Source organism: Pollicipes pollicipes, unplaced genomic scaffold (genome assembly GCF_011947565.3).
Source record: "Pollicipes pollicipes isolate AB1234 unplaced genomic scaffold, Ppol_2.1 Scaffold_3087;HRSCAF=3621_pilon_pilon_pilon, whole genome shotgun sequence".
NCBI classification, from domain to species: Eukaryota; Metazoa; Arthropoda; class Thecostraca; order Pollicipedomorpha; family Pollicipedidae; genus Pollicipes; species Pollicipes pollicipes.
Window position 1 is genome coordinate 25,045,385 of NW_023596225.1, and position 8,813 is coordinate 25,054,197.

The following is an 8,813-nucleotide window of genomic DNA, read 5'->3' on the forward strand; positions in this document are numbered from 1 at the left end:
AGATGCTTACCCCTTTCCTTCCCCTCCCCCAATGCTAGAACAGATCGGGGTTAGATAAACATGAACTTCGGTTAGATAGCCTTGACGACTTCCAACAATCTTTTTGATTGCTATGCGTGCCTCAGAGATCAAAGTCAGCGTCCATACCAGGGTGCAATATTTTCTGTTTTGGATATGATCTGCCTGACGCACATGATTGGCTAACAAATCTAAGCCCCACCTTACGAGAGATGCCATTATATTACTTTTTTGGAGTTGCGAACAATTTCCGAGGTCGGATTCCACAATTGAACGGACTTGAAAAATGCTACGGAAAGCTGGCATCATTCTGTCGTGTCGCATCACATTCACATTGGTACGTATTTCAACTTGTCTAATGCTACTCGTTCTCAAAATAATTTGATTCTGGATCACAAGCGATTTGTTGGGAGAACACGCTAGAAAATACTGCTTTTTAAAACGCGAGGTAAAATTCGTTCACATGCGCTCGGTGGGCAGTCCATTCCCAGAATGCTTTCCGAAAGGCGTGGCGTAGCTGCACTGAACTTTGAATAGCTGTAGGCAAATGAAGAGTGAATCTTTTGTTATACAAAATTAGATGTAACTTGAAGGGTCGCTGACCGATGGCGGGTCAAAGTCAGGCCGTGACCTTAATTAAGACAATTTCCAGGGGAACGTTCAATGCCATGCGGCGAATGGAGTGTTAAAGGAAGCTAGAAATCCCTGAGAAAGTTTGTTAGATAATTCGGCAATTGAATTTGGGACTTTGACTGACTGCTTTTACTTTAGATCAGGTATGGCGGTCGGACCGAGGTCAAAGGCATGGGTTTTTAGAAGATCAGGGTAAGCCACTGACCTAAAATGCCCCAGATCAACATTTTGCTTGCAGGTACATACCACCTAGCGTAATGCGTGACGCTTATTCAAAATGAAAAATAGCGTCATAGGTTTTGGTCACCATGACACAAATAAGGTCAAATAATATATCTGGCCCAGCATGAACACCAGTAATCTTTTGCTTGGAACAAGCATCTAGCTTCAAGGTGTTTGCATAAGGAGGCCTGAGGTGTTTTGGACACCAATCTGGAGTTGGCCATTTTTTATCTTATTTTACCCGAAGATCGTAATCTAGGAAGCCTAAGTTTTGACACAAGTCAATCCATCTAAAGGTCAATCCAGCTCATAGTTGTCATCGAGCTTAGTGATGGTCAAGTTTAACGGACATCGATGTGAATTGCGTGTACGTTTTCACGAAAGCCTGTGGTGCACATTACTTACCTACGATCATTTTATTTCCTTTTTATTCTTTTCGATTGAGAGAATGTAACCACACGAACAGTGACTGAGGCCAGAAGACCGATTGGTTGTAGGCTAAAGTTATTAAACTTGAATGCAGATTTCGGGATGATCCGATTTTTGGGCACTTTTTGGACGGACAGCAGGACTATTCTTGGATTTTTAATTGCACTTTGGTCAAGAGCTTCTGGAAAACAGCACGTTTGCAAGTTAAATGTCCATTGATTGGCAAGCGTTTTCAAATGTTGGTGCATTGCCTGTGATATGGGTCGTTTGACTTATGTAGCATCCCAAAATCTTACGGGACTGTTTATTTGGCTGAGACTGTTTATGAGGTCATTTATCTGAATGCATGTGCTCCTACGTGTGATTTTGTATAAAATCTCCGTGCCACATCCATGAACAAGGTTCATCCTTTCCCTCACATCGTACCCACATTTTCGGTTGTGGCTTGGAGCTGACGTTTCATTGCTCACCGGTGACAATACCCGTGCCCCTACTCCACCCTACTGAAACAAACGCATTCGAAACAAAGCACAGGACTTAGAGAGCATGTATGGCCTTATGTTTCATGTGAAGTATGTATTTTCGATGTTTGTTGTAGAGCATGTTCATTCGATGTTATTAGTGAGGTATGCCTGCTCTATGTTTAAAGTAAGGCATGCTTATTCAATGTTTTATGTAAGGTATAAGGCATGTTTACTCGATGTGTTATGTACGGTTTAGCTTTCCCTAATTTCTGAGACTTAACAACACAATGAGTCTTTAATTCAAACACGTTTTAGTATTCATCAAATATATCCAATGAAATTTTTGTATTGTCGACTCCATCTTGATGTACGATCCCTGTGAAGTAGATGAGAGCCGGCCCAAGTCTTTATTCCTGTTTGAAAATCGGCTTATTGTCGATCTAGACCCCGGTACAACGATTTAGTTTCAATCCAAGTCATTATTTTGCAGTGCTCCCATTGCTTGAACATGTATTCATTCCATGTTCAATGATTGCATCGATATTTTGCTTTGGTTGATAACTTAATTGTGCATCACACAATGTCCAAATGGTTAGAGTGGAATCTTCATGTGACTTAAGCAGGTACACAATTCTGTCAAGCATTTGTAATTTTGTCTTGCTAATTTTTCCTTGCTAATTTTGTCTTGCTCTTCTTGCATGTTTAAATTCGCCATGCAAAGACGCGTGGCATGATTTCTGAATTGATGCTGGACGTTTTTCTTCTTGAGCAAAGCAGATTGTCTTACTTAAGTTGAAACACTCAACTCCGTAGAATATCGCTGAATGCAAAGCATATTGCAGCATTCTCACCAACCTGCATAGATGCGCCGAGGTTTAGTTCCGAGATATAAGGGCGGGCTACTTTCCTCCCCCCCCCACCCCCACCCCACCCCCCCCCCCCCCCCCCACCCCCACCCCCACCCGGTAGCTCAAATTGGCGTGTGGCGTCGTCGCGAAGGTAAGACCTGCGTAAAAGAGATGATGCTAAAACTCAGAAACGTTAGTATGGCTTACAGTGAAGTACTGCCTCACCTTGTAGTCACGTGCCATGCCTGGCCGTAGAATTCCAGCAGAGCCTCTGGAAATGGCGCTTCCCAGACGAATGACAGCGGGCATGAGCGGTGGTGAGCCCTGTCCTGGATCACGGCTACACCGTCACATTTATTAAGATTCATTGATTCATTGGGCAGTACTCATTGAGATGCTTAAGTTGCAAATATGTCTTGGAGGTGGGCACTGCATCCAGGCGTACGCGACCCGGTGCCGCAGCAACACGATGCCGACGCCATTTTATATACGACGACGACACATGTCTCTTGGTGAACTACTTTTTTGAAAGGAGTGCTTCACATTTGCATGTTTTTTAACTGAAATAGCCATCTTGAAGATCATTCGGTGCAGTTCACAGCCCTGCTCTTCTTAAGACCTAAATCCCTCTCATTTTTGAGCTACACACCCGCGAAGACGGGGAAACTATTTCGGGGAGACTACATCTAGGCCACCCAGGCATCCACATCATGATAACGCCATTCAAATATCACCATTTCATATGTCATGCGGCGATCAAGACCAAGAAAAGCATAATTTTCGAGTTGTTTATTTCTGGCGCTCGTGAGCACGATTTCGAAGTATGACGGCCGTCAATTGCCTCTCAACCAATTTTGTGCCACGGAGGATGACGTCATCAAACAATGACGTATTGAGCAGCATATTTACTAAACAAGGAAATTGTGTCATGCAGAGCAGTCTTTTCCACTTATGATTATCCAATAGTTATCAGCGAGGTCATTTCAATATGTCGGATGCTTGTTTCGATAGGTTCAAATATGGAGCATTCCATTTAATAAAACCTATTTGTAGGGGTTTTCAAAAGAGGACTGGCCTTACTCGGTTATGATAAGCGACTAGCGTCATCTACACCATGATCACCCACACACCACCACGCCACTATGTCACCCGCTTACGGGGAGTACAGGCTTGCGAACGATACTGAACGCCGGATGGGTCTTACTTGAGGTAAAAGGAAATTTCAGAGTGAGTGTCCCAGCTCAGCCGTCAAGATTTTATGAAGTTATACCCTTATAATCGCTGATCACTGGCTCATGCAGTATTCATGTGTCAGAAGCGCAATTTCTTAGAAATTGCTTTGTGCAAATCGCTAGGCATTTGTATGCAAGCCGCTTGCTCAGTGGAGTATTTCTGCAACAATGTTATGTCGTCGTAACAAGGCCCGTCCCACTCCAGCAAAACTGGAGACGTTTTACACCGCGAAAAGCCTGGAAAACACGGATCAAAGCCGGATCCAGATATCGGTGACCCGTGTCGCAGCGACACCAGACTGGCAGGTTCTGGCGCAGGGGAGAACGGAACCTTGTGCTGGCCAGACTGAGGGTAGGCCTGCGCAGACGGTCAGGCGCTTTCGCCCGCAAACAATGGATCCATCCCTTTTGTGGTGGTTCTAAGGACTGATGTCGACTTAAAGCAAGCGGAGCGGGGGAAGACGCAAAACCGGCCCAGATGAGAGAGCAAATCGACCAGCTGCAACTCATAAGCATATGCCGAATCTGTCCAGGCTGATATTGATTACAGGCGAACCAAGGCTCGGCTATAACCGAGCTGAAAGCGACCGATCTCGTCGTCTTGGAATCCAACCACGTGTGCATGGCGCGACCTGAGCCGAAAGGGTCTTGGCTATGGGATCTAAGAGGCATCATTTTCATAATGACCAATATCAATTGCGATGCATTCTCCGTCTCGCAATACTTTTGTTAAAACTATCTAAGCCGTATATTATTGAAAACTTATTGGAATTGTCAATAGGCATTGCACGGCGTAATCAGAATCAAATTGCCACTTTTTAAACGAAATTAGGCTTGATGATATATATATATATATATATATAAATATATAAATATATATATATATATATATATATATATATATATATATATATATATGACATTGAGTTCCTGCAAGAGCCCATTGCCCTATGGGTAGTGCCGCATCTTGATGGAACGTGTGTGTTTAATACCGCGGTTTGATTCGACCGTTGTTCGTAAGGCGGATCGCAACTCTTTCAGCGTGCCAATAGTTGGAGTTTACGCTTTGTAATGCACTGTGTATGGTACAATATAATGAATGCAGTGAGCAAAGGTGCCTTTGACCATGTGACACGAAAAAATGCAGCCCAATTCTATGCATGCTTGTCCTTTGACATGGCCCATTTTACCGCATTACATGGTCACGTTGGGAGGTAAGGTCACATTTTCCTCGAAAGGTAATGATGGGTCTAGTTTTACGGTGTAGTGACCCCTGACTAGCATTAACAACTAAGTTGTTTTACGTGAGAATCTGTGCTGTTTGGCTCGTAATCTTCACACAGCATAATGTAAGCATTTGATAAACTCTAGAACCATGTTGTAAAATGTAAGTTTAAATGTCATATAGTGTACGGAGCACGGCCTTATGTATCTATTGCTATCTCGTAAGCACAGGTTAGTGTTTTCTTCAACAGACCAGCAAGAATAAGGGCGAAATTTTGGCATCATGTATTTACCGGAAATTTCATTATGCGCTTTTTGAAGATGGCGTTCAGTGCTTCCCGCGGTGGGAATTGGGCGTGGGACCTTTCAGATTTACACCACCTTACCAGCAACCAGAGTGGTCGGTTGATTATCGCATGTATTCGTGGAAATTCGTTCATACCAGGCAGAAGCGAATCCTGTGAAAGCCACTTGTGGCGGAGATCAAACTAGGGTTATCTCGGATTTTTAGCCAGTTCATCGGTATCCAGCATGTTCGGCTGACTAGGTGCATCTGGGTCCTATGGTACTCGGGCTCTTTGTCTTCCAGATACACTAAGATTAAATTCGTTTTATAATAATGAGCATGGTGCAGACAATAAGTAACTATGCCAAAACTGAGTTTTTGTCCGTGCCTAGTAACCGAGGTAAGAAAAACCCGCGAGGCTCGCATGAAGCCAAGATCCATTAAGTAACTTGATCTCACCGTGTGTTTTTCGGCATTATGAGCTCCGAGTTTCAGTGCTGACAGATATAGACCTTCACTGTACCGGAAGATACTGGTTCAGTGATGATGTCAATGCTTCATTTTTGAATGCAGGTAGTGCTATTTCAAGCCGTGCTCATGGGTTTCATAACTAACAAGATTAAAACGGGATGCTTGCAATGTAAGTATGAGGCGGCTCTTCGAACCCGTTCTCAGACCTCGCTAACTAGTCTCCACCAGCGACAAACAATTCCATGAGTAACTTTCACAGTCGTGACGCCGGCCTGAACCGAAAAGTGGACATGCCGGTTATAGCAAAGATCGACGCCCTTTGTCTGCAATCAGGCCATCACCACTTATGACGTAGATCGTCCGCCAGGCCTCTACCACGCTGTGGCCGTCTCGCTGAGGGTTGATCTGCCATATGGGGTCAAACGGGCTCAAACCACATTATGGCCGTCGGAACGTGGCTTCGCATTGATCCGTAGCACAAGGCTGATACAAATTCAAGCCTTCCACCATTTGTTTGCAGGGTTTACTTCGGCACCACCCAAATACACTCTATGACCTTCCACAACCTTGACCCGTGATAACGACATTTTTTTAGGCAGGCTTCAATTATTATGAGTTTGGTATGCAGAAATATACATTAACAGTCCTCTAAACAATGTTCAGGCTTGTCATGACCTTGAACGTGGCCATAAGAAAAAATGACGTTCTTATGACCTTTAAAATGGCAATCTGATAACGAAGCATGGCATGACCCTGTCGACTAAACAATTTTGTGACACATTTCAGGCGCTAGATCACATCATAATGTGCTGGAGGTCAAAGAAGACGTAACTTTCCTAATTTGATTCGCTGGCACATTTATCTGGAATAATCACAAACATAAAACACGATCATTAACTAGACATGCAGTGATTGCGCCATGCAAAAGCAACGCATTACCACTTGTTGCGTTCCAAACCACTCAGCAGTGGGTATGTCGTGCACGAAGCTAATGACGCCGAACATAGCTACAATTTTCACCTTTTTGCCATAAAAGGCGTAAAGAATGAGCTCAAAGATGGACGGTGTGACAAAACAGGACATCGAATCTCCAGGTCGAGTTAAGTTTACCCGGAGCAAAGCCAGCACATCATCCCCACATGCTGCACAGTCTGGGAGACGTCGCTGAAAAGGGTGACGGACCGCATCAAGCAGGCTGTGCCGGCGAGACCTCGGCTCGTTGCTTAGCGGTCGCTACGTGATATATCCGCAGTTGTTTAACACCGTCTTGAGGTGGTGAAGTCGGCGACAGTGTCGAATCCCGGTCGTGTACCAGGCAGCGCCGTTCAAAGTGGAGGGTCTGCCACTGCAGGGCAGCCGTGGGCTGAGGTCGGGCGAGCAGGTCCGGGATCGCTCCAGGAAGCGACACTTGCTCTGGTTACATGGGTGCCTGACGGTAGCCCGAATTTAGCCCGGAAGGGGCAGTCCAACTGTGGACCAGGGACGGGACGGAAAGCGGGGACACGCGCGTTGTCAGGGGCGGAGGCAGGGCAGGCTAAATCAGGAACAGAAGGATCAGGAGCGGAAGACTCAGCGCAACGATGCGGACGTCGGGAAAGAAAAACAGAAGCACAAAACCATGAAACAGGTGATGGCAGGCCGAATTTGGACACGCCCATGCGATTCAGACTACAAATTCCTTCCTGAACGGATGGTCCTCTCATGAGAAGGGATTTCAGCCGGCGCGCGGCTCGACTTTCTTGAACGGCGTGCTGGTGTTGACATGAGCCAATAGTTTTGATCGAGGCCGGGTCCTCGTTTTATCTGAATCACAGCTGCTCGTGCAGAGAAATAAGCCCTCGTTAAATTCGTCGTAGAATCGTAAGCACCTGTATGGCACGTGGCCATGCAACGCTCAGCGGCTGCACTTCCTGCTCGCCGGTGTGCTTGGCGCAAACAAACGCCCGGCTGCCGTAATGTGCTGAAGGCAAGGCCATTTTGAGTACTTTGGATACGTCCCAGAGACAGGAGTGTACAAATGCATGATGCCTGACTTATTATACAACAACAGCCTCAGAAAAACACCCTGCAGGTTCGAGAAGTTATGTCTCAGCATAACATTTTAAACTAAGCGAGACGCACAGTTGACAGGTGCTCGTTGACATCAAAGAACCTGCTTCCCAGGATCACCAGCACAAATGCTCAGAACAAATAGACAGGTGTGTACCTTTTCATTTGTTGGTAGGGCGCGGTGTTGGCTGCCTCCGGGTTTGGATAAAACGGTTTTGTTAGCCCTATTCCTCGTATAATAACCAGGAAGAAGAAAAGACAGGTGCATTGATATTTCGGCTGCATGCCTTTACAAAACGACTGTGAGTAGGACATTCAAAATTATAAATAACTTGGCGAGCCCACTCCATTTTTCGTTTTTTTTTTTAGACTGTAGGCCACAGTCTTTACAAGTCACCAGCATTCAAGAGATTAAACCAGGAGCAATTACCAGCCATTAATACGGCACAGTATATATCCAACCAAGGATAAGAATACGCGAAAATCGCGTGAGCAAGCAAACGTATCCAACTAAGCAGTCATCACGCATCACACATCATTCATCCATGCAAGCGATTGCGAGGAAACAGCTGTCATGCATCACGAATCACTTAAACATGCAAAACGTTTCCAATCAAACAGGCATCGCGCATCACGCATCACTCATACATGTAGACGATGTAAGGTAGCACGCATCACGCATTAAGGCTCTATTTACATTCACGCAGTCGGCCATGATGAGCTATGCACGCTTTGGTCCGGTCGCCAGTTTCTCATAAGAATGGATTCACTTATGTTTCTGTCTGGATGGTCCTGCACTCTGTAGCTGACCTTGAGCTTTAAAGGGGTATAAAACCCGTACCCGTACCGTATAAAACGTAAAACCCGGATTTCGGCCTGAGTGTGTTTTGTCAAAAATGGTCGCCGAAAGGAGTATCTGCTTTTTTGTCAGCTCCAC